General features: G+C 41.2%; 1 protein-coding gene across 1 annotated transcript in view; it reads right to left on the bottom strand.

The window, feature by feature from the left end:
- Window positions 1-19,232: 19,232 nt before the first annotated feature.
- LOC109412460 (zinc finger protein 37) overlaps window positions 19,233-25,230 on the bottom strand; it is an 82,606-nt gene continuing 76,608 nt past the window's right edge. The window contains exon 6 of the mRNA XM_029867084.2: window positions 19,233-19,834. The gene's annotated coding sequence lies outside the window, so the exon portion shown is untranslated. The remainder of the gene's footprint in view (window positions 19,835-25,230) is intronic.

Here is a 25,230-nt window from a genome sequence, read left to right as displayed (position 1 = left end):
TATAAAAGGTTTTATTGTAGTTCTCAAGAGTACTTTAAAATACACCTTGAAAAACTAATCACTGCATTGATGTCATGCATGCGGATACACTGTGCCATATTTGCTGGCCAAAAATAACGCCAACAATAACTAAGGCTCAAACCCATATATTGTTTATAACTCATTGACTTAAAATGCACCGTTTTCCAAATTTCATCATAACAAAAGATTATTTCTTTTCTAAACGGTTAATTATCATACGTTTGCACATTCCACAGAATATTTTTGGCCATCCATTGCCGGCCATAGTGAAATGTCATACATGTTCGATTTGAGGGCCATCTCATAAGAAATAGCGAAAACCGCAGATAGATTTATTGCCAGCTTGATATGGTAATGGACTGATTAATTACACTTATGGTGGTTATGGTGAAGAGATGTTAGGTTTATTATCATACGCACTTTTTCGTGGCTGCTGCCATATTGGAATTCGATTTTTTTCCCCTGAGGCCTCACAAAATTTTATCAAATAATACATACCTTGATGATTTGATACTCAGGACGGCAGGTAAACATGATTCCATATTCGGAAGAATGTTTTTTTGTTCCAATGATTGCAAAATCTACAGCTTCACTTTTTTTTAATAATAATTTCTATCGAAAACTTCACTTTTCGAGAGGCGCTTTCAATTTCCACTCCCATAACCACCTTATTCACGGTAAAACTTTATTCGCACATAATTTATTGTCACAGAAATCATCGCAAAGTCACATATAGTTATTAATATTCACTTGAGATTTTTTTTTTTGCAAAATAATCCATGACGATTGCGATGTCAACATTGATTTGTTTTCCTTTTCTTGCACTAGTGAATGAATACTGGCTGTCAAAGTTGCTCGAGCAAAAAAGAACAACATGCTGGCTTTATTGCAAACTTATTGTTGCTCTATATGTTGATTTGAAAACCTCAATAAGTGTGGTCCACTTGGTCGAAAGGCGATCTCATAGCGGTTGTCAGAAGGTTATTATGGAATTCTGGGTTTTATTAGAAGTTTTATAAAATTAGGCATGAAAACTGCTAATAGAGCAGTTTAAAACTTAAAATGTTACTTGGGCTCACACACTGGTCCCAGCGTTGGCGATCAGGGGGACCAGGATTGCCACAAAGCGGCCACCAAAAGTACTGACTCACACTTTTAATGTTCGGACGAGCAACGTTTGAAGAGCCTCAACTCCGAAAAATATTTTTGAAACTTCCACGTGTTATAAATTACTACTGACACTGCCAGAAATAGAACTTTCGGAGCCATATCAATCAAGCATATTTGTCAATCGATCAATCACTCATGTAGTCGATTTGACTTTCCGTGGTGCCGGGAAACTCATGTCACTGTGTGCACTTGGTCGATATGGAAAGAGCTATCCCTCAATTACGACGTCGTTGAGGCACCAAGCTCGACATACAGCCCTCCATTCCCACTAATTTCTTAGAGACTATAACGTTCTATGACGTGCTCATAGCCCGAGTTGTCGGAACCATCAGGGCAGGGTCGACACCACGTCTGCTTTCAACTGCACAGCAAGCATGAAGAACTGATACCACCTGCCCCGACCTTGCCAAGAATTCCTTTCCAACCGCGGGCTTGGATCCAACCCAGTAGATCGACACCACGACAGCAACGCTACCAGGATGTTCTCTCCGCAGCCACTTAATCGGTGTAAGGGTCAATTTCGACCGCAGGGCACCGGCATGACCTACGCAGCCGACTCCGAACCCTAGGACCACTTCTTTTATAGCATCTGCACTAGCTATCCTCCGAGCCCACGCACCACCTCCTATGTACCTCCAAGACGATGTGGGTGATAGCCGTTGAAACGGCATTCCAGCCAAACTCATCTCTACACATCCTCTGGACAAGATTGTCCGGAGTTGTGTCCTCTCCGCATGTAGCATGCATGCTAGCACGCATTGCGCGAAAACGCGGGCACACGAACAAAACGTGTTCCGCCGTTCTAAACCAGCGCAAACCGGACATTCTGAAGCAACCGCATAACCGAAACGATGTAGATACTGTCAGAAGCAACCATGGCCGGAAAGGATCTGAGTCAGGTGGAATCGTACTTCCCCATGGTGTCTGTTAATCCAACTATCTACCCTCGGGATCAACCTGTGAGTCCACCTTTCTTTGGTGGAACTATCCCACGCGCTGTTATTTGACCATGGTGGTCAATCTGGCAGTCGTGCGTATGCCTCTTGAACCGCGCATTTCGAAGCAGAGCGATTCCAAGCAACAGCATCAAAATGAAGGAAATTTTTTAATTCATGATTTTCTATTGAACTGAAACAGTTTTTCAGTTCCATCTAAATCGCCATTTTTCGATATCAAATTTTTATTATGAATCACGACTAACTTTTCAAAAGGGTGTATGTGAAAATGGTACAAAAATATTCAAAAATCTGCACAGCCAAAATGGTTCGTTCGATTGCTATGAATTTTTCAACAAAGTTAGATAACTAAATGGTGATTCCTAAGAAAATATACACTGTGAAAAAAAATCTGTTCTAACATGAAAAAAATATAATTTTTGCCACAAAAACTCTAATAACTCAAAACCCTATCATTTTATATTCTTGATCACTTAACCTAATTTACAGCTCTATTGTCCACTAGGGCACTACGTGAACGATTTCATTTGACAACTGCACTTACATTTTGTGCAGCGCCTAGATGTATTCTATTCTATTCTACTATATCGAACTGGTTGTCTTTCTGCTGCTTTCACTTTTCTACTCTTTTGGTAGAATGATGAGCACAAGGATGATGATTCCTTTCCGGTCCGATTGGGGGTCCATTATGAGTAGCAGTTCGCCGATGTCCAGGTATCCGGGTCCGTTTGAGCCATGGAGCTCAGAAGAGAGTCAGTGTCAGTCGCTCTCGGGAGAAGAGCAACTGACGAAAAATTGCAAGTGCCGGAGCTGGGAATCAAACCCATGACCATCCGCATATGAAGCGAACGTGTGACCAACTACGCCACGGGCCCCGACTAACCCTATCATTTTACCAACGTATTTTTTTTTATGGAAGACGGTCCATTGTATAAGCAATCTACCATAAAAATTTGGTGATGGTAAACTAATAAACAAAAAAGTTATAACATTTCAAATATTTCACAATTTTCACATTTGGTAAAAAAATTTTTCTGGGTAAATTACTTCGGTCAGAAATCGCAGTTTGATGCTGATTTTATTGTTCAGCAAAGTTAGTTTTGAAAAGGGGCGTGATTAAATTGTTTAAACAGATGTCGCTGATGGTACGGTGGGCCACCGTCGGTGGCATGACTCTCTACACTTAGCACTTCTGGCAATTCCTCAGTTGTTGTCGTTTTCGAGCTTCCTGCGCCCTGTTTTACCGATGATATACAGATGGCTCGTTTGTCAAAGTATAGACGGCAGGACGTGCAAATGCGTAAATTTGTATTCAATATGGACATTTGGGGATTTCGTAACTCTCTTGAACATTTTTTTTCATCAAACGGCCTACAAGAGAGCGTTGAGTTGAAGACCTTTGAGAAAGCGACTGTTCATGTTGTTCGTTAGATTATAATGTGTTGTTTGCTTGGCTGAAGAAAAAATTTACTATAAAATTTTTAATATCCATAGCGGTAGTATTTTTTTGCTTTTTCGTGAGCATAGTCATGGTATGTCTCTCTCTCTCTCTCTCTTCTTGGCGTAACGTCCTCATTGGGACAAAGCCTGCTTCTCAGCTTAGTGTTCTATGAGCACTTCCACAGTTATTAACTGAGAGCTTCCTCTGTCAATGACCATTTTGCATGCGTATATCGTGTGGCAGGCACGAAGATACTCTATGCCCAAGGAAGTCAAGGAAATTTCCTTTACGAAAAGATCCTGGACCGACCGGGAAACGAACCCGTCACCCTCAGCATGCTCACGCACGGGTACGTTTACCGCCTCGGCTATATGGGCTCTACTGGTCATGGTATGTATACAGACAAACAAACGTAACACTGACGAAATTGTCATTGACCACGCCTTAAACCTTATGTGGCCGACAGGGTACCCGAGTACCCACCGCCCATTTAAAAAGCACGATGTAGAAAAAAGCAAAAAGTTTGTCGGACACATAACGGTTAACGATCATTTTGAATCTTGGTTGTGGCTTTCTTCTGGTTATGCGCCCATCGTTTTTCTTTGCGTTTGACGTTTCACACTAGCGCCTTCAGATGACGATATTGCACAACGCAGTGTTTCGTGAAACATTTCCACCAGGTGGTGGTAGTGCGAACTGGGCGATAGATTTTCACGAAAATTGTTCTAGGCGTTTCGTCTGTTTGTCTGTGGTATGCACCTCTCATGCATTTGTTGTTGTTGAAGTTACTCGCATTCTTCCGATCATAAAGTCTGTTCTCTAAGAGGTATTTTTTTTTTTCAGATAAACTAGACGTATACGCGTATATAAAACTTTTATTATACAGCTTTTGTCTTAAAAATAAGCTTAATTCCATTTTTCTTATAATCAACAGCTTTTCAACACTATCAAGGGATTTTTTCACCAGTCACGTACATTAAAAAGTATGACACTCTCAATATTTTTGATCACAACACTGGATCGCGTCTAAGTTTCAAATAGATACTATAGTAATTTTGAATAATCAAACAAAAATATCATGAAAACAACTTGTTTAATTCAGGCGGTAGCCTTTACAATTAAATCAGCATCAAAATATAATTCTTGAAATAATTTACACAGAAAAAAAAAAATTTTTGTTACTAAATGTAAAAATTGTGAAATGTTTGTAATGTCATAACTTTTTTGTTTATCATTTAACCATCACCAAAATGTTATGATAGATAGCTGATATAATGGGCCATTTGCCCTAAAAAATTGACGTTGATAAAAAGATAGGGTTTTAAGATATTTGAGTTTTAGCGACAAAGATCATATTTTTTTAGAGTAAAAAAATAAACTTTTTACGGTGTATATTTTCTAAGGAATCATCAATTAGTTATCTAACTTTGCTGAAAAATTCATAACAATCGAACAATCCGTTTTTGCTGTACAGCTTTTAGAATATTTTTGAACAATTTTCGCATACACCCTTTTGAAAAGTTAGTCGTGAGTGAATATGAAGGTTTAATATCGGAAAATGGCGAGTTAGATGAAATTCAAAAACTGTGCAAAGTTTCAGATATTTTTGAAATAGTCGCTCAGGATCGACTGACATGACTCCGTGGAATTCCTCAGCACTCTATGTCTTCCCTGATAAGGATACCGATAGACACCTTACCAGTGATGACGTAACGTGGCTACCGAAGAAAAGCTTACCGTCGATCATCACACCCAAATGTTTGACGGAGCGCTTCGAAGTGATTGTGCAATCGCCTACACTAATCACCGCCAGTTGCTCGGACATTCGGTTGTTCACAACCACCACCTCAGTTTTGTAGTGAGCCAACTCCAGTTTCCTGGATCTCATCCACGCCTCCACAACCTTGATCGAGTGGGCAGTTAATCAACTCCACTTCTTCGATCGATTCACCGTAGCTTTCCAGCGTAAAGTTTTGTTAGCGAAGCCGACGATCTCCACCCCTACCGGGAACTCTAACCTCAACACCTCGACGTACATGACATTCCATAACACCAGACCCAGGATGGAACCTTGCGGGACTCCTGAGGTTATGTGAAAGCACTTCCGATCCAACTCTGTGTCGTAAGTAAATTAGTACTCGATTCTGAAAGTAACTTCTGAGAATTTTGTACAGGTAACCGGGTATCTCCAGACGCAGAAGCGCATCGGTAATAGCCGCGGCCAACTAGTGCTATTGAACGCGTTCCTTACATCCAGAGTCACTAAAGCACAGTAGCGAATCTCCTTTCTCTTACGCTGGAGCGCTATCTCGGCGTAACCGATAGGATAGCGTCTACGGTCAACCTCCCCTTCCGTAAGCCGAACTGGCCGCTCGAGAGACCTTTTACACTCTCAGTAGATAAGTTCACTTCTACGTCGCATAGTTATAATATGAAAGCATCACTTTTATTTAACGTGTTTTAAAATGATAATGTTTCTAAATCAATGTATCCATTGAAATCCAAGTCTGAAAGTAAACACGCCATGCAGACACCATGTCTTAAACTTCACACCATCCTGGCTGAAAGGAAACAATACATCATCCAAATCAAACACCCCGAAATAGTGCAAGTCACAATTAGTTGGCAAGAAGGCAAAATAAGCGCCAAAACTCGCCAGCCATCCAACACCGTATACCATACCAACTGCCGGTATGATAAAGTTTTCGTCTCTTCACGCTTACTCACTCTCGCCTCACAGTGCCCGTAAGACCAAGCCCACTTATGGGCTCAATCAAGCGTTTTAACGTTAAGTAGAGCCCCGAACAAAGAAGCGAACCGCACCGGTCGCTGCTAAGTAGGGCTCGAAAGCGAAAATTTTACGTACGGTTCGTAGCAGGGCTTAGAATATAGAGACACGCAAAGTACAGTCTCTATCCGTAGGCTCGTGCGCTCTCTCGCGTTTAGCTCTCTGGGTAGCGTAAAGAGGAGACGAAAGAACATGAGTATGGATTTGTTGCCAGGTATATGTGTAGTTTCTAGAGAATGATTTTCTTGTTTTGTATAGGTAGGAATTTATTTTAGTTTGCATCAAATATTTGAAATTTTCAATCAATCAATATCATAGATCGTTACACGAATAACACAACAAATTGTCTGACATAGAATTGTGATAGAGTGACAATACAAACGCAGAAAAATAATAGGTTTAAATTGACAAGCTTTGCTTAAGTATGTTATGAATAAAGTTTTCGCTTCTTCGCCAATTTTAGGATCATGCATATCGAAAATGCATGGTGGAAGCAGCACTTCGACGAGCACCTGAATGGCGAAGAGAATGTAGGCACGGAGGACCAAGGCAGCGGAGGAAATGACTATGTTGGTGCAGCAGAGGACGGGAACGAACCAACTCCCACGCTGAGGGAAGTTAAGGATGCCATCCACCAGCTCAAAAACAACAAAGCGGCTGGTAAAGACGGTATCGCAGCGGAACTCATCAAGATGGGCCCGGAAAAGTTGGCCACCTGTCTGCACCAGTTAGTAGTCAAGATCTGGGAAACCGAACAGCTACCGGAGGAGTGGAAGGAAGGAATAATCTGTCCCATCCACAAGAAAGGCGACAAGTTAATGTGTGAGAACTTTCGAGCGATCACCATTTTGAATGCCGCCTACAAAGTGCTATCCCAGATCCTCTTCCGTCGTCTTTCACCTAAAGTAAATGAGTTCGTGGGAAGTTACCAAGCCGGTTTCATCGACGGCCGGTCGACAACGGACCAGATCTTCACCGTACGGCAAATCCTCCAGAAATGCCGTGAATACCAGGTCCCAACGCATCACCTGTTCATCGACTTCAAAGCGGCATACGACAGTATCGACCGCACAGAGCTATGGAAAATTATGGACGAGAACAGCTTTCCCGGGAAGCTGACTAGACTGATAAGAGCAACGATGGACGGTGTGCAGAACAGCGTAAGGATTTCGGGTGAACTATCCAGTTCATTTGAATCTCGACGGGGACTACGACAAGGTGATGGACTTTCCTGCCTACTATTCAACATCGCCCTGGAAGGTGTTATGCGACGAGCCGGGCTCAACAGCCGGGGTACGATCTTCACGAAATCCAGCCAATTTGTATGTTTTGCGGATGACATGGATATTATTGCTAGGACATTTGGTACGGTGGCAGAACAGTACACCCGCCTGAAACGTGAAGCAGCAAAGGTCGGACTGGTGGTGAATGCGGCTAAGACAAAGTACATGCTGGTAGGTGGGACTGAGCGAGACAGGACAAGCCTTGGCAGCAATGTTACGATAGACGGGGATACTTTCGAGGTGGTAGAAGAATTCGTCTACCTCGGTTCCTTGCTAACGGCTGACAATAACGTGAGCCGTGAAATACGAAGGCGCATCATCAGTGGAAGTCGTGCCTATTATGGGCTCCAGAAGAAACTGCGGTCAAAAAAGATTCACCCCCGCACCAAATGTACCATGTACAAGACGTTAATAAGACCGGTGGTTCTCTACGGGCACGAGACGTGGACGATGCTCGAGGAGGACATGCAAGCACTCGGAGTTTTCGAGCGACGGGTGCTAAGGACGATCTTCGGCGGCGTGCAGGAGAACGGTGTGTGGCGGAGAAGGATGAACCACGAGCTCGCTGCACTTTATGGCGAACCCAGCATCCAGAAGGTAGCCAAAGCCGGAAGGATACGGTGGGCAGGGCATGTTGCAAGAATGCCGGACAACAACTCTGCAAAGTTGGTGTTTGCTAACCATCCGGTTGGTACAAGAAGGCGTGGAGCGCAGAGAGCACGATGGGCGGACCAGGTGGAGGGTGATCTGGCGAGTGTTGGGCGTGACCGACGTTGGAGAGCTGCAGCTGCAAATCGAGTATTATGGCGGCAAATTGTTGATTCAGTATTATCATGAATTTGATGTTAACTAAATAAATGAATGAATGAATGCATATCGAAAATGTATTGATTTTCTCTTAAAAATAGTTACGATTGCTCATAATCGCACCTTTAGTTTTTGACTCGGCCGATCGTTTCGAAACTAATATTCGAAGAAATGTATAGTGATTCAGTGAGTTTTGCTGTTTTAACACGTACATGTTTGAGCCGGGTTTTCTACGCAGCAAGTAAAGCTTAGTTTCGCACATTTAGAAAAATGTCCAAATAAATAACTCGCGAAGTTCGTTCCGACAAGTTTTAAAATTATCGTCATCCGACGCAGATTCCGGTGAGAAGATGTGCGTATTTTCTAACCCGAAAAGAAACTATTTGACGGTAATAAGTGACCACAAGGTTTTCTTTCTTCACTTTCCGGGCTGAGATCCTCCGTTTTGAAAGAGCTGTGCCTCGCGTTTCGTTTTGTCGTGTATATTTCAAAAAGGCAAAATAGTTTTGGTTTGATTGCTGTTTTTGAAAATGGTGGTCGTCAGTGGGTGGTTTATTAAATATAAATTTAAAAATATAAATTAAATAAACGAGACATTAGGAAGAAAGTGTGCGAAATGGGTAACTTCACCGTCCACGCATCCTTCCTCCCCTGTAAATTCGAGAAGTACCTTGCCGAAATAAAATATTCTGTACTCCAAGTATTTCGAAGAATCATCTTTGCGCGTAAATACAACGCAGTAGACCAGGCCGCTTTGATGCATGTGTCATATCTCTGATATGCTGCAAGCATCAGTATTGACAAGAAAAGTAACACGATTGCTTTCCAGGGTGATTCCGCGTATGTATGAGATTAGATAAGAGTAGTTACGATTTTTCAAAGATGCATTGACTGTACCTAACTCAACTCAGATATCACAGAAACACTACAGTTATTTCTTTTTGTAAAAACTAAATCATACCGATGAAAATCTTAAAAAAATGTAGTCGGACTGCCATATTGCAGGTTCCTCGTTATAGAAAAAGCAAGGCGTTGGATGTTAAAATACAACAATTGTTGTATGAAGTGCCAAAAAGGAGAGTGGGCTCATTATGTACTTTGACAAATACGCAGTCTACTTCAAGCGCGTAGAATCTGCTTCCAACAAAATATTCATATACCAGCATCCAAAAGATCGCAATATAATTAAGATTTGCGAGTGATGCTTTGTAACTAAAAGATTGTGACTGAGTATAGAATTAGCTGATGTCAAAATACACGTTAATGAAAAAAGGTTGCGCAAACTTATCGCAGACTGTTAGAAGACAGCTTCTACTATGACCAGGATTAAAGAATCTTGACCTACGCGAAATTGTAAAGGAGACAACTACGCTATAAATGTGTTGGAAATGCAAGGAATGTAATTATTCAATAAACCTAATTATTAAAAAAGATGCTCATAATCTCAAATGCAGATAAATTTCTTGCGAGAAAGGCAACATGAGTATTGAAGAGATAGATATTATTTTAGATAAAAATTCAACCTACAAGTCATACAGTAAGCAACAAACATATAATTTAAAAAAAAGATTGCTTGAATTCCGGGATTAAATACAATCATAAATTATTGAGAAAATGATATCTTTAAACGCACCAAAACTGGTACAAATCTCCAAGGGAATTATTTATTTGAATTCAATTTTTACTAACAGTTTTCAGTCTTATCCAAAACCCCATCTTTCATAATATGAGCAGAAATTATTATACTGAATAAGATTTGCAATAATCCCATAGAAATACACAAAATATTTCGATGATTTACAGAAGTGCAAAAAACCGATGATGGTACGGAGAGAATAGAGACCACCGGTGCGCAAAGGCGACCGATCATTATTTTACTCACATGGAAACGAACGACCGGTGCGAAAATGGGTTGATAACGAAATTAAAAATCGTTAACGACGTGCTGTTGCGTGTGTAGTATTAAGCCCACGGGTGGGCTTGGTCTAAGAGCTGCTATCATCGCCGCACGAAACGTGCAAATATGAACCTACCTACCTAACGCACGGTAGGTAAGGGATGACTAGGATACCGGAAGTGATCGTGTGTGGAGGAATGTTGAACACACCAAAGTAGGATAGGGCAACTTTTAAGGGAGCAGCAAGCACAAAAAAGTACACATGTTGTTGGTGTACCATACAATGTGTATCTTTGAAAGTAACAGGAATGAAAAGCTATATTTATTTAGATAAGACGTTGGATTGTTTAGGTTACTGTTGTTATCAATATGGTACAGTTCAGGGCTCTCACTCGTTAACTACCGGTTCAAACCCGGAGGGCAACAAAAAATTTGACTTCATTGGAATACCAAGCTACAGCAATTAAGAAAATTCTGATGGAATTCCAAGGAGAATCTTACGCAGCTTCTAAGTGATTACTTGAAACATGTAGTGAACTTCCCAATCAATGGACCCCCATATTACGGTACGTAGAATCTCTCCACAACATTGCCACCCGACAAACCGCCACCTACAGTGTGGCGAGTGGAGAAAGTTTCCAATTTGCTTCTACACATCCGCATAGATGTGCACAAACTTTTTACTTTTTTAAATAATAAATTAACTTGAAACTCATTATGAATTTAAATAAATTATTCCTGGCTTGCTCTCGCAGGGCCGGAAAACCTGTAAAATTGTGCTCATTTTGACAAAACCTTTCACCTAACCTGTATTCTACTACAGAGAGGAACGCCTCGTCGTCGTGACTGCCATGGAAGATAAAGAAAGCATCATAAATACCCTTCGGAATGGTAGAATACCACAAGCGGCTGTGGAAAGGGATATGCTTTGGTTAACGATACAAAATACAGTCATTGAAATTTTCAGCGGTATCAGGACTACTGCATATTATGAATCATTACTTTTGGAGTCCAGAAACAGTCTTAAAAAGGAATTAAGTTTATATTAGAGTGTCTTCAGGTGGGGATGCTTAAATCTTCGACGAGTTTTCTGTTTGAGTTCTCAAACAGCCAAACAGCTGTCAAAGAGTGAAATCCAATTCCTTTAAATACTGAACAAAAAGGAAATTCCACAAGGTTCAAAAATTGTTTTCAAAACAAAAGTTAGAAAATTTCAAAATGTATAAAAACTGATGGTGTTGAACATAATACAAATATTTTCTCCTAGGTGCCCAAGTTTCAGGCTAGTGGTCAAAACTTACACATCTTAATGTCCTAGGAAACCAACTGAATCCAAGGTTCAAGTGAAGTCAACTGGTTGGAATAATTAACCAAAAACAAGAAGCTGAAGAAGGAGTATTTAAAATCTCGTGTAGATTTTCGCTTATCCATTTTCAGAGTTTTTTTTTTTAATTCCAAATAATATTGCAATTTATTATATTTCTGTGTTTCCACAACTCCGCAAATTATCCCTGACACCACTCATGGTCACAACAGTCCGCTGAGAGATTTCCCTCACCTAACCGGCGGAAGCCGGAAGTAGGTTGAAAACTATGAAACTAGCATTAAAATCTTTTTGCCCAGCTATCCACGATACATTTGGAACTTTTAAAAGTAGCGTTATCCTTTTCTGCATCGTTCGGTTGCGAAAATTGGACCCCGTTTGGAGTGGAATGGCGCGGACATGCAAATAGTTATACAGTGGCTGTTGTCCATTCTGCCTCTGCATTTTGGGAAATCCCAAATCCACCATCGCCATTGCCATCGCCGCCAACCAGCACACGGCATGGTTTTACACTGTTTCCGGATTACTGCAGAGACAGAAAATAAGTTGCTACCAAATTTAGTCCGGTAATTGTGTGATAACTAGTTGAGAGACAATCCAACCGGGAAAGTTGTGAAAATTGTCGTTGGGAGGAATTTTTCAGTCGCTGTGGTTTGTGCGCACCACGCCGGCACCATGAGCGACAATGTGCCCCACACAGCAGATAGCACGGGTTTCCAATCTTATATGTATGATTGATCCCGGATGAACTTACCCGAAAAAAACTAATGAGGAGAAAATTATCAATATATTCAGGGGATGAGGAAGACATGTCAAATATTACTTAAAGTATATGAGTTCGTGAGAAATTATCAAGCCGGTTTCATCGACGGCCGGTAGAATACGGACCAGATTCTCCACGATATGGCAAGGTCCCAACGCATCGCCTGTTCATCGATTCCAAGGCGGTATACGACAGTATTGACCGCACAGCGCCATGGAAAATCATGGACTACAGCGGATTTGCCGAGAAGCTTACTAGACTGATAAAAGCAATTCTGTACGGTGTACAAAACTGGGCAAGGATTTCGGGTGAAATGTCCAATTAATTCGAATCTCGTCAGCAGGGACTACGATGAGATGATGGACTGTCCTGCCAACTAGTTATTCAACTTCGCCCTGAATAATGTAATGCGATTAGCCGAGCTCATCAACCGGGGACATGATCTTCACAAAATCCACCAAATTAGTCTGTTTTGAACGGTAGCAGAAATGTACACTCGTCTTAAAGGTGAAGCAACAAAAGCCGGACTGATGGTGAATGCGGCTACAACAAAGTGCTTAACCGTAGGTGGAACTGAGCTTAACAAAAAAAGCTATGACAGCAATGTTACGATAGACGGGGGTATTTTAGAGCTGGTAGATGCATTCGTCTATCTCGGTTGGTTGCTAACGGTTGGACTAATTTGAACTACGATATGCTACGAGCTTGCAGCACATGGGCATTGGGCAGGGATGTTATCTGAATGCCGGACAAAACACTGCAAATTAGATGATGACACAAGAAAGCGTGGAGCGCAGAGAGCATGATGAGTGGACCAGGTGGCCAACATTGGAGAGTTGCAGGTGCAGGCCGAGTATTATGGAGTAAATTGTTGACTCAGTGTTATCATGAATTTGATGGGTACCCTGGACCCTAGGTCCTGGTTGTGAGTCCCAAAACACAACCACGACTCCAAACAGGGACCTCCTGGACAGCGCAGATAGCCTTAGCCTTCAGGACAAACAATCCCCACAGATAATCGCAGACACTTTTGCGGAACATTTTTATGGCATATCCGCCTTAGATAAATAGCCACTAGGCTTTTTAAAGCGCCATCCCAACTCTCAGCTTAGTATAATTAATTTCCCGACTACCCCCGACTCAGGGAAATTGTTCAACTATGACAAAGATCGACTACGCCATGAGTAAATTCAAGGAAAAGTCAAACAGACCCCGACGAACTAGGGTATCCTATGTTAAGGCACCTAACTTAGCAGCGAAAAAAGTAAGCAACATGAGTTGATCAACCAAGAATAGACTACCGGCACACTAGGAGGATTGGAAACACAACTCCGTAGTACCGATACCCAAGAAGTCCAGACCTGCAAACAGTACCTGTAGCTACCGTCCTATAGCACTCCCAAGCTGCGCACGCAACATAGTAGAGTGAATGGCAAACTTTCGGCGGATGGAGCACCTTCAGTGTAACGGCCTAGTAGATAACCCCGGGTCTCTAGTTCGCCTAGTGGTTAAGGCTATGGATCGCTAATCCGGAGACGGCGGGTTCGATTTGGGGGTGGAAGCTCAGGTAAAATATTATCTCCTGGGCGCCCATTAAAAACACCACCCCCGGCGAAGACTGGCGCTTGAGCCTAGCTATTTTGCACTGTAGTTGGAGGAAATGCCAATGCAGAACCCGTAGCTTCCGGGAAGGTAAGCCCAGCTCCCTGGGTTAGTGGGTTGGTGTCAGGCCCTGCGAGCCAGCCGTAAAAAAGACTAGCACCGGAAAATCAACAAGAGAAGAATGCGAACCGATACCAATGGCGACGACCACAGCGACGAAAAGGGACTTGCGATTGGAAGCTCGGTACGTGGAACTGGTGGCATCGTAGCGCTACAGGAGGTGTGTTGAAGAGGATCCATGGTGCGAACGTTTAAAGATAATCATACCATCTACCAGAGCTGCGGCAACACACGCGAGCTGGGAACAGCTTTCATCGTTATGGGTGATATGCAGAGGCGGGTGATCGGTTGGTGGCCGATCGACGAAAGAATGTGCAGGTCAAGGGCCAATTCTTCAACTTCAGCATAATAAACGTGCACAGCCCATACTCCGGAAGTACTGATGATGACAAGGACGCATTTTACGCGCAGCTCGAACGCGAGTACGATCGCTGTCCAAGCCACGACGTCAAGATCATCATAGGGGCCGTGTATAAACCACGTAGACTTTTTGGGGGGAGGGGGTCTGGCCAAAGTCTACGCTCCACACAAATTTCAAAAATTTTGTATGGACAAAAGTCTACGATGGGGGAGGGGGGGGGGTGGTTGTTCTGAGATGACCAAATTTTGGTCTACGTGGTTTATGAACAGCTCCATAGGAGATTTAAACGCTCAGGTAGACCGATGATTGATAATTTCAGCGCCCACCAGCAGACGAACAAAAACGGCCTACGACTCATTGATTTCGCCGCCTCTAAAAATATGGCCATACGTAGAACCTTTTTCCAACAAAGCCTCCCATATCGTCACACCTGGAGATCACCGCAGCAGACGGAATCTCAAATCAACCACGTTCTGATTGACGGACGGCACTTCTCCGACATTATCGACGTCAGGACCTATCGTGGCGCCAACATCGACTCCGAGCACTCTGGTGATGGTCAAACTGCACCCAAAACTCTCCGTCATCAACAATGTACGGTATCACCGACCGCCACGGTACAACCTAGAGTGACTAAATCAACCGGATGTCGCCTCAGCATACGCGCAGAATGTCGAGGCCGCGTTGCCAGACGAGGGCGAGCTCGATGAGGCCCCTCTAGCGGACTGCTGGAGTACAGTGAAAGCAGCCAACAACGACGCAGCCAAGAGCACCATCGGGTACGTGGAACGGAATCGACGGAACGAATGGTTCGACGAAGAGTGCAGAACGGTTTTGGAGAAGAAGAACGCAGCGAGGGCGGTAATGCTGCAGCAAGGGACTCGACAGAACGTGGAACGTTACAAACAGAAGCGGAAACAGCAGACCCGCCTCTTTCGGGAGAAAAAGCGCCGCCTGGAAGAAGCGGAGTGTGAAGAAATGGAACTGCTGTGCCGTTCCCAAGAAACACGAAAGTTCTATCAGAAGCTCAACCCATCCCGCAACGGCTTCGTGCCGCGAGCCGAAATATGCGGGGATAAAGACAGAGGCCTCTTGACGGACGGACATGAGGTGATCGAAAGGTGGAAGCAGCACTTCGATCAGCACCTGAACGGCGTGGAGAACGTAGGCACGGGAGGAAACGACGACGCCAGTGCAGCGGAGGACGAAAATGAACCAACTCCCACGCTGAGGGAAGTTAAGGATGCCATTCACCAGCTCCAAACCAACAAAGCAGCTGGTAAGGATGAAATCACATGTAATCTTGATTTATCGATTGTAAAGTTTTCTATCAAATATGGTTTGGCTTGCAGTCTCTCAAAATCAAAAGGAAACAGAGGTTATCTATTTTCCGACGTTTCGGCGCAATGTATTTTGCCTGCTTCTTGGGATCACTAAAATGGTTTATATAATAAGTTTAATTTTACATTTCTATCTGTGTGTCATTTACTTACTAGAGTTCTGTTTTTTGTCATTGTGTGTTTAATTTCTACATAAAATTGTCCTATTTTTGTTCGTCGCATCACTATTGTTTGAAAATTTAATTATGTTGAGTAATATAGTCAAAAATATACTAATCAAAAACGAGAAAATTACCGTTGAAGATCAAGTTCACTCACTGCTTCGGTAGACTGTTTGGTAACTGATCTGTGTTATGGTTTAGGTGGGGTCGGATGGGTGGTTGGTGTTCATGTTATTTTGTCCATTAGTGTTTTTTTGTCATGACTGTGTTAATTCTGTGTATTAGTCCAGAGAGCGTACTGCTAAGTCTATCTGTATCTGTCCGTTTGTTGATGGAATCGTTGCTTATGTGTATCATCTCTAGAATCGGGAGAATGTTTCTCTTGTACGTACGATCGACTATTTCATGTTGTCTCGTACGTAGATGAACCTATGATCGTGGTCGATGCAGTAGGCCAAGAGAGCTGTTTTTTCTCTGAGTGCTCTCACTGGTTTATCTGCCTGTACGGCCTGATTCTAATAGGTTCTCCAGTTGGTTGAGATTGCTCCGATGGCCCGACAATCTCTTCTTCAGCAGGTTGCCGGTCATACCGATGTAGCATTTGTCGCAGTTTCCGCACTGTATTCGATACACCACGTTGTGGTGGTGATCCATGGGTATCGGGTACTTAATGCGTGTGTAGAGATCCCTTATCGTGTGCACGCTCCGTGGGCATATTATTATGGAGGGATAGTCGTGTCGTAGTATCTGGATGATTTTTGGTGTAAGTGACGGGATGTACGGCGAACAAAGCATCCAGATGGTGGCCAAAGCCGGAAGGATACGGTGGGCAGGGCATGTTGCAAGAATGCCGGATAACAACCCTGCAAAGCTGGTGTTTGCAACTGATCCGGTTGGCACAAGAAGGCGTGGAGCGCAGAGAGCACGATGGGCGGACCAGGTGGAGCGTGACTTGACGAGCATTGGGCGCGACCGAGGATTCTTGAAAAAGGTAAAATTATCCTATAGCCATCTATGAGCTGTTTAGGGTATCGGGATGCTTCGTTGGTATAGTCCCCTCGTTCGGCCTATCTCAACGTAAACCAAAAACTCAAACAAACACGCATAACTGGATATCGGAAAAGCTATGCGACAAACAACTGTAACTTTTCGTTTCAATTTTAGCACTTTGGAGCATTAACATTAAATGAAAATGTCACTTTGTTTAGCTTTTGTAGACGCCATGATTCTTCGGCTTAGTGGGTAGTCTATACACATGATCATAAATGGCATGATTCTGGAACATTTCGAATTGACTTTTCAATGACTGAACATTTGATGCAACGGTCAAAGACGCTATTTTGAACATGTATATTTGTTTTCAACGAATAATAACCATTTTATAAATTTAATGTGGGCCGAATATTGAGGACATTTTTTTTCACTATGTACCCAAATCTTGGCCCATCAGTAAAATGACGTCAACAACAACGATAAAGTGACGTCAACAACATTGCTTGCGTGAGAACCAGAAAGAACGAACAGGAAGAAAGATTTTGTGTGCGGTGACTGTAAAAATATAACACAATAATAGGGTAGCGTTGTTTTCGTTACTAAATTAAGAAAGAACTTAAGTTTAAGTGATTTATTTATATTTTTTTGAAAATTTGGCTTAGAAAATGTAGTTTAAAAGTAAGATTGGTGAACAAACGGAGATATTACTTCAGCAGAAATATTTAAAATTGAGATAATAAGTGGTTCTAGTGCAGGGAAAGCGATAGGCCAACGTTGTATCCACTAATAGGCCAATTTTTGTACCATAGACCAACGTTGCATACCATCGCATCGACTTTTCAACTTAATTAAGTAAATTCTTGAATATTTACATTAGTTTACTTCCAGTTGGTGAAACATGCATTGCCTAGAGTGTGCAATAGGGTCAACATATTATTTCTAGTGCTATTAATTCATGAGTTATGGTCAAAATGGTCAAGGTGGCTTGCAAATTAGGCCAAGGAATGGTACATATACCCTATCTCTGGATTTAATGAACCGATTCCAATAAAATTTTGACCATTCATGACTTACATAATGAACTCTGAAAAACATTTGACTTAACTTGAAATTTTAAACAAGAGAAAAAGTTATAGCCATTTTATTTTTTTCTCTATTTTTTAGTAAATTGATCTATTTGTAATATGCATTCCATTACTTTTTGAACTTATAGGCGGCTATGCTGTTACTTTCCTTCAAAACACATTTATGTATAAGTCAATTAGAGGGAAATTAAAAGTACTATAATTTGCATCCCATATTTAGAAACGATGTTGAAGTTTTTGATGATTTGGTGTTTTATTAGAAAAATAGTCTAATCGTTATAATTTTCTTCCGTGTTAATAATTTTACGTTAAGTCAAAGGTTTATCATAGCTCATTATATAAGTCATAAATGGTCAAAATTTCATTGCATTCGGTTCATTGAGCCCGGAGATATAACAGCTCAAAGTTGGCTATCGGATAATTTTACCTTTTTCAGGAATCTTTATAACGTCGTGGAAAAAGTCCCGATATTTTTCAAATTTGGGCCACCGATACAGAACTAGTTGATGAACTTACAGTAAAAATTTGAGAATATTTGATGCACTTTTCGAAAAGTTACAGCTAGTTGAACATCTTTTGAATAGTAAAAATTTTGCCTGTCACGATCATTTTGTCTATCTCCTGTATTGTTGATTATGTCTTGTCTTAATGATATTGAACGTATGTAGTTGTTTATTTTTTTTATTTTTTCTATTCATTTAACATAGTGCTTCTAACAATATCTTCTATTGAAAAGTGTTGAGGTCGGCCTCATGACTGATCGACATCATGCTGGGCCACCTAAATTAACGTTACGTTACAATGTTAACTAATCAAGCTGAGCTTTACATCAATTATAGTTATCTAAGGTATTGGTTCCCTGATTGAGCATGTGGCTCCCATTTTCATCCTACGAAAAACAAAGGCTTGAAGCGCTGTTTGTTTTGTTTTTTATTTTTGTATTTTTTGTTAGAAGTGAGCACCCATGAAAACAAAAAGAACGGAATCAGTCGGTGCTGTTTTTTAGAGCTTGTTTTCGAATAGGATGAATATGAGAGCGTGAGATTACTGATGGCACACATATCCTAGTTAATTGGCAAGGCTCTTTAGATGAATGTACGGCTCGTGCCGTAAAAAAAAATTTTTTGCAACCCGTTGCATAAATAACTCATCGCTTCAACGTGCTTACAAAAAGGAACGCAATCCCGAAAGGCTTAAGGACCTCTGATATGTTGCATAGTACCGCACAACCCAGTACAAAGGATGGATGACTGCGGTTGGCTTTGGTACGTACCTACTCCGGCCGGACGGGAGAAATTACTTTCTTTGCCGGCGAGTGAGATCGAGCGAGGGGACGTTAAGAATCGGAATCTGCTGGAGCCATAAATTGCTCCCACAAGCAGTCAACGGTGCTGGTGGCAATGGAAAAGACACTGCGGTATTCTGGCACTGTCATCGCAGAAACAAATGCATGCGAAGCAAATTCCTCACAGAGCTCGTAGTATCGTTTGCGGTGCGGCAGAGCGTTCCGGTGTACCTACCTAGTAGATACTCACCCCTCGTAAGAGAAGGCATGAAAAATCCCAGTCACGAAGTCACGCCAGTACTGTCCTTTGGTTTTCCGTAGTGACACATTCTTGCTGAATTCACCCACATTTCGTACAGTAACTTTCGTGGATTCACGCCGGAATGTGTGCATGGTCTTTCAATCAGCGTAGGTGGTGTGACGTGGATGTGTGATACCTGAAATGAAAGTTTTTTTTTTGTGATATAGATGAATTACAGGGTTTCAATGTTAGTAATAAATATTTTAAGAAGTTAGGTTCTTTAGTCACAAATGGATTGTCCCATAGTGATGTTTTTTTAACAAATTTCGTAACACCTTGTCATATTTATTCTTTAGAGTAAATCCCAAAAACTGCCACACAAAGCACAAAGCTACCGTCACACGTAAGATATGCCAAACAAACTGAACTTTTTCCCACATAAAGAAAAACATGTCATCCTCGAGAAGAGCCTGATATCTAACATGGTAAGTATGCACTTATCCGAATTAAGTGTACCGATCTCATAAAAATTTTCAGGAAGGTTAACTAAAGATAGCTACTTATTCATATCATAAACAAATTGAATATTTTTATTGCGAAATTTATTACCCAATAGGCGAATAGAACTTGTTCTCTTCACCTAAGGCAATATGGTACACCAACAACACCGGCGGCAAGGCATTGTGTAGTACACAGCTGCTCAAAGCATAATTTTCATACGTCAGTTGCAGCGGCACACGTGAGAGAACAGCAACAACCGGGAAAACCCTCATCAAAGTCAAGAAAAAAGATAACCTTTTATCATACACAACCGACCGGGGAAAAATTGTACTCGCAAGAGCTCCGGGTACTCTACGGTTATTTCCAGGAAGCGCTAGCTGGAGGCTTAATTCCATAACCAACGACTTCGTACCTCTTGGATTCGGGCTTAATCGCTGTTTCGTTTGTTATAATGAGGCAAATTGAGGCATATCTACGATATGCTGAAAAATAAGACGACTTGTATTATCAAATAAATACGGTGGTACAAGCGAGCGATTTTAATTACATTGCTGAGGAAACAGCACAGTGGAAGCAAGCCCTCCTGCATGCTTTTTTGATTACTGCTGTCGCACACTCTTTTCGTTCTAATTTCATGTTATGAAGCAGGCAGTTTGTGTATAAGCGGCATATGAGAACAATATGATTCGTGAAATTCGAAGGCGCATCATCAGTGGAAGTCGTGCCTACTACTACGGGCTCCAGAAGAAACTGCGGTCTAAGGATTAGCCCCCGAATCAAATTCATCATATATAAAACACTAATAAGACCGGCGGTACTCTACCGCCACGAGACATGGACCATGTTCGAGGAGAACCGGAGTTTTCGAGCGATGCTTGCTAGGGCTGAACTTTGGCGGTGTGCAGGAAAATGATTCGTGGTGGAGAAGGATGAACCACAAGCTCGATGAACTCTACGGCAAACCCAGTATCCAGAAGGAGGCCAAAGCCGGAAGAATACGATCGGCAGGGCATATTGTAAGAATGCCGGATAAACCCTGTAAAGTGGCAGCAGCGACTCCACGTTCTTCTTCTAACATGTATTATCGTTTCTGTTTGAAATGTATGGATTCAATAAGCGCTGTGAGTAATATGTTTTGCGATAAACGCGATTCCTTTTTTTAAGTTTGTTCTATGATGAAAATCTACATTTTAAGACAAAAAATAACGAATTTTTGTTTACACTCAAACACTCAATCATATCTTCAGAGTTCTAAGAAAGAAAATTTAAATACCCACGTAGTCGAAATTCTCCTCTTCCTGGCTTTTCGCCTTTATTGTCCGCCCCATATTTGTTGCCTCCCCTTTCGCAAAACGCCTGCTGGTGTCATATAAAACATGTTGAAGCAAAAGAAAAACAACACTGGCCACAGCTGGGGTTCCTACTTTGGGATGCTGTAGCGGACTCGTTATCTCTAGTTTGTGTGCCATCGCCAGGAAAAAAAACGTACCCCCAAGAGCACAGTATCATAAGTGCCATTTACACTTATCAATAAGTTGATTCAACCAAGAGGTTCAATCTTTCCTTCAACTTCATCAAGAAACACAATTTGATGGAAATATTGCTAAATGTATTGCATGCATTTTTATTGAGGAAAACATGGATGATAATGTTGAATCTTGATGTAAATACTGACCAACCTGCAAAAGCGAGGATTGAGGTTGGTGATCATAATATGATATTATCCTCAATACTTCCCTTCCGAAACCACCACTATCATCCAGTTTGACCAAACCATCAAGATCATCCAAGTTCGTCAAACTTTCCTCTCGACTTGTTTGATTCGATCAATCCAGCAGTGCAAAAGAGTCAGCAGATTGAGCGAAAGAGATAGCAATTCACCAATGTTCAGCGCGCGGTTCACGGCGTTCATGGTGGCCAGTTCAATTGAATTTTATAGAATGCTTTGAAAGCAAATTTCTAGAAATAAATTGTCACGTTTTTGCTTTGTAAATAAAATAAAGACTTGATCATTAGAAAAGTGAAAATTTCGATATTTCGCTTGCTTATTCAATTCCAATAATGATTATGAAAAAATATTTTTTTGATAGTTTTGGTCATTTACCACGCCATATTCGATTTTTTTCATAAACTCATATCTATTGAACCCAATCTCTCCGATTAGCATGATGAATTGTTAAATAGTGGATCTATTTACTAATTCATCATGTTATTTTTCCTAATGTCTTGAGAAGGTTAATGTTTCTTAATTTCTAACACAAGATATGAACTTCTATCGTTGGGGGCTGTCCATTAATTACGTAAGGGAAATTTTGCGATTTTTCTACACCCCCTCCTCCCTTGTAAGATTTTTTGTATGGAAAGCCAAATATTTTTGTATGGCGCGTAAGATTTCTCAAACCCCCCCTCCCCCTATAAACCCTTACGTAATTAATGGACAGCCCCTTGAATCAAAATATTTCATACAAAATGGAGCTTAAACAATAATTGGGTTCTTTAGGGGTATCTAGATTATTGCATAATCGGAATCTCCGTCCAAAAATTAGTCGAAATCCAAAATTTCATCATTTTAGGTGCCCGGGAACTATTTTTTAAATTCATTTTAAGTTTGTATGGGGATTTTTTTTTTGTTCGGGGCGAACTGTCACTTTATCGATTGAACTGTCATTCTATCCACGGAAATTAAAACTGTTTTGTTTATTTAACCATCAAAACAAAGGAATCGGAACGCAATAAAATCACGTTATACTCAGAAAAATGAGCTCTTTCGATTAGGCTAAAGAAAAAGGGAATATTTAATTCACTAAACAACCCAATTATTAACAGTTAGGTTCGAACAAGTTTTGATTTTTGCTAAAGTCATAGTAAATATGTAAAGCAAAATAGGTTTAGAAAACAAAGGCTGATAAGAGGTTAATGCCATATTGATTTGTTTGATTCGTCTATAATTTAAAATGTTTGCTTTATCCGTTATTATTGTTCCGTCGGAGGAACAGCATAGGACCGGTAGCTCGATGGGAAGGAAGGGAACTTAGCCTTCGGAAAGGCTGTGGCTTCCACTGGGGAGGAAAAGACGGTTGTACACTAAAACTACTTAACTAGCTGTGGTAAAAATGGCCGATCCGAAAGTTCCTCGAGGAGAATGGCCTTTGGGACGAGTTGTGAAAGTGTATACCGGGGACGATGGTCTTGTGCGCTATGCAGATGTGCGGACCCAGAATACTACACTGCGTCGACCTGTAACGAAGTTGGCAGTTATTGAAGGTTTAGATTGAGTAGTTTGTATGTTAGTATGACGTCGGTCTAAAAACGAGGGGGAGAAAATGTAAGTTACTACGCCACACGGTAGAGAAAATAAGTCAACATTGTAGAATTGGCCAACTATAATTCTCGAAGAAAATAATCCTACTTTCTCAAATTGACCAACCATGATTCTTTGTAGAGAAAAAGACAAAATAAAAAGGTTAGAATTTGTTGAACACCAAACACGCAAGTTGTGTAGTTTTTCTTACTCCGTTCATTCTCCGAATGTTCCGGGGTTTCCGGGTCAATTCCTCATTTCCCGTGAAGCGAGAATTTAGGAATCGACACTAGCTATATTTCTTCTCTTCGGTGTGTACAGTTCTGTGGTTGAATGAAGACTGTTTTCTTGTTGCGCGCGCACTCTTCAAAGGCTGGGTAGAAACTGCCTTGGGGAAGGAAATTTCCTTGCATGCGCTGCGTTGTGGTGATGGTGGAATATTCCGTACATAGGCTATGGTACGATGGTTCGGGCGTCGTCAGCTGCTAGCACATAAGGACATGCCGTTCAGGCGTGATTGGTTGGTCAGTCGATCCTCGTGCATGCTCGATCACGTTGTCGCTCGGTCGGTGGGACAGGCACACAAACGACGTGGTGTGTGTAAGGATGATAGGGTGGTTGTTAGTGGGGTTGAAGCCGTAAATTACTCGCGGCGACTCGAGGTTAGTTTGGTTGGGGAGATGAGGACAAATTCTAAATGGGTCTTCGCGTTGGGAGCGAACAATTATTAATATAGGTTTCTCTATAGCTAGATTGGTAACTGAACGATAATTAAATTATATGTCCTGAGAGTGGCTTTGGGTATTTTTGGCAGTTTTTCTCTCTTTGCCATGCCATAAGGGGTTTTTGTCGTCCGAATAGCTTGAAACACTTTGATTGGCAAAGATGTGACGCCAAGTTGAGGTTTACCAGACTTTAGATGACACCCCATGACGAAGAGAACAAATCTGTCGAAAATATACTGAGTTTCCCTATATAGTTCTAGCATTTATACTAAAGGCACTAGCAAACCGCATATGCGTTAGTGGAAATAAAAGATGTGATATAAAACATGATAAACCAATGTTAAATATTAAACATTATTCCTAAATAATGTAATGAAAATTTACGATGCGCAACTTACTTGAACTTGAAAATATTTATTTGGCAGCGCTTTCTTGTTTCCTTTACCATCATTTCATCAATAGGGGAGACTGGGGAGACTTGATCCCTTTTTCTTAATTTACCTGAAACTTTAAGAAAAAACACAAAACTAGATCCGATTTCCGTACAAAATGGCAGGTAAACATCTATTGCAAGTTAATACACAACAGAAGGCCTTTAAATTATTGTTAAAGTTTTCAAAACTGTGTTTTTATGGAGGCATGTCTTATGATATATTTTTCAAAAATGGGTGACACTTGATCCCCCTTCGAGCACATGGTTTATTTTAAGGGACAATAATTCCAGAGTCTTCCTATTCATTTTCTTTTCGAGTTATCTTGTATTTTCGATGAATATGGAGTGTTTGAAATTGTAATATTTCCTTAAATTTTTAAGGATATGCCGTATTTTCAAAATGGGGAGACTTGATCCCCCTTTTCTTGGTTTGTACTAAAGTTATAATTATCCGACACATTTTATCGTTGAACAGACTATAATTCCAAGTAAATAGATGCTTCCGAATAGAATTTTATTTTTCACATGTATAATGTGTGTGTAATCCTCGAGGGATCAAGTCTCCCCATGTCACTGTTGTGCATACTAAGCTGAATAATTTAAAATATCTTAACAACAGCCTTATTTGGATA

Source organism: Aedes albopictus, chromosome 1, assembly GCF_035046485.1.
Source record: "Aedes albopictus strain Foshan chromosome 1, AalbF5, whole genome shotgun sequence".
Lineage (NCBI taxonomy): Eukaryota > Metazoa > Arthropoda > Insecta > Diptera > Culicidae > Aedes > Aedes albopictus.
The sequence above is the reverse complement of the archived record's forward strand: the minus strand, read 5'-3'. Positions and strand labels throughout refer to the sequence as shown.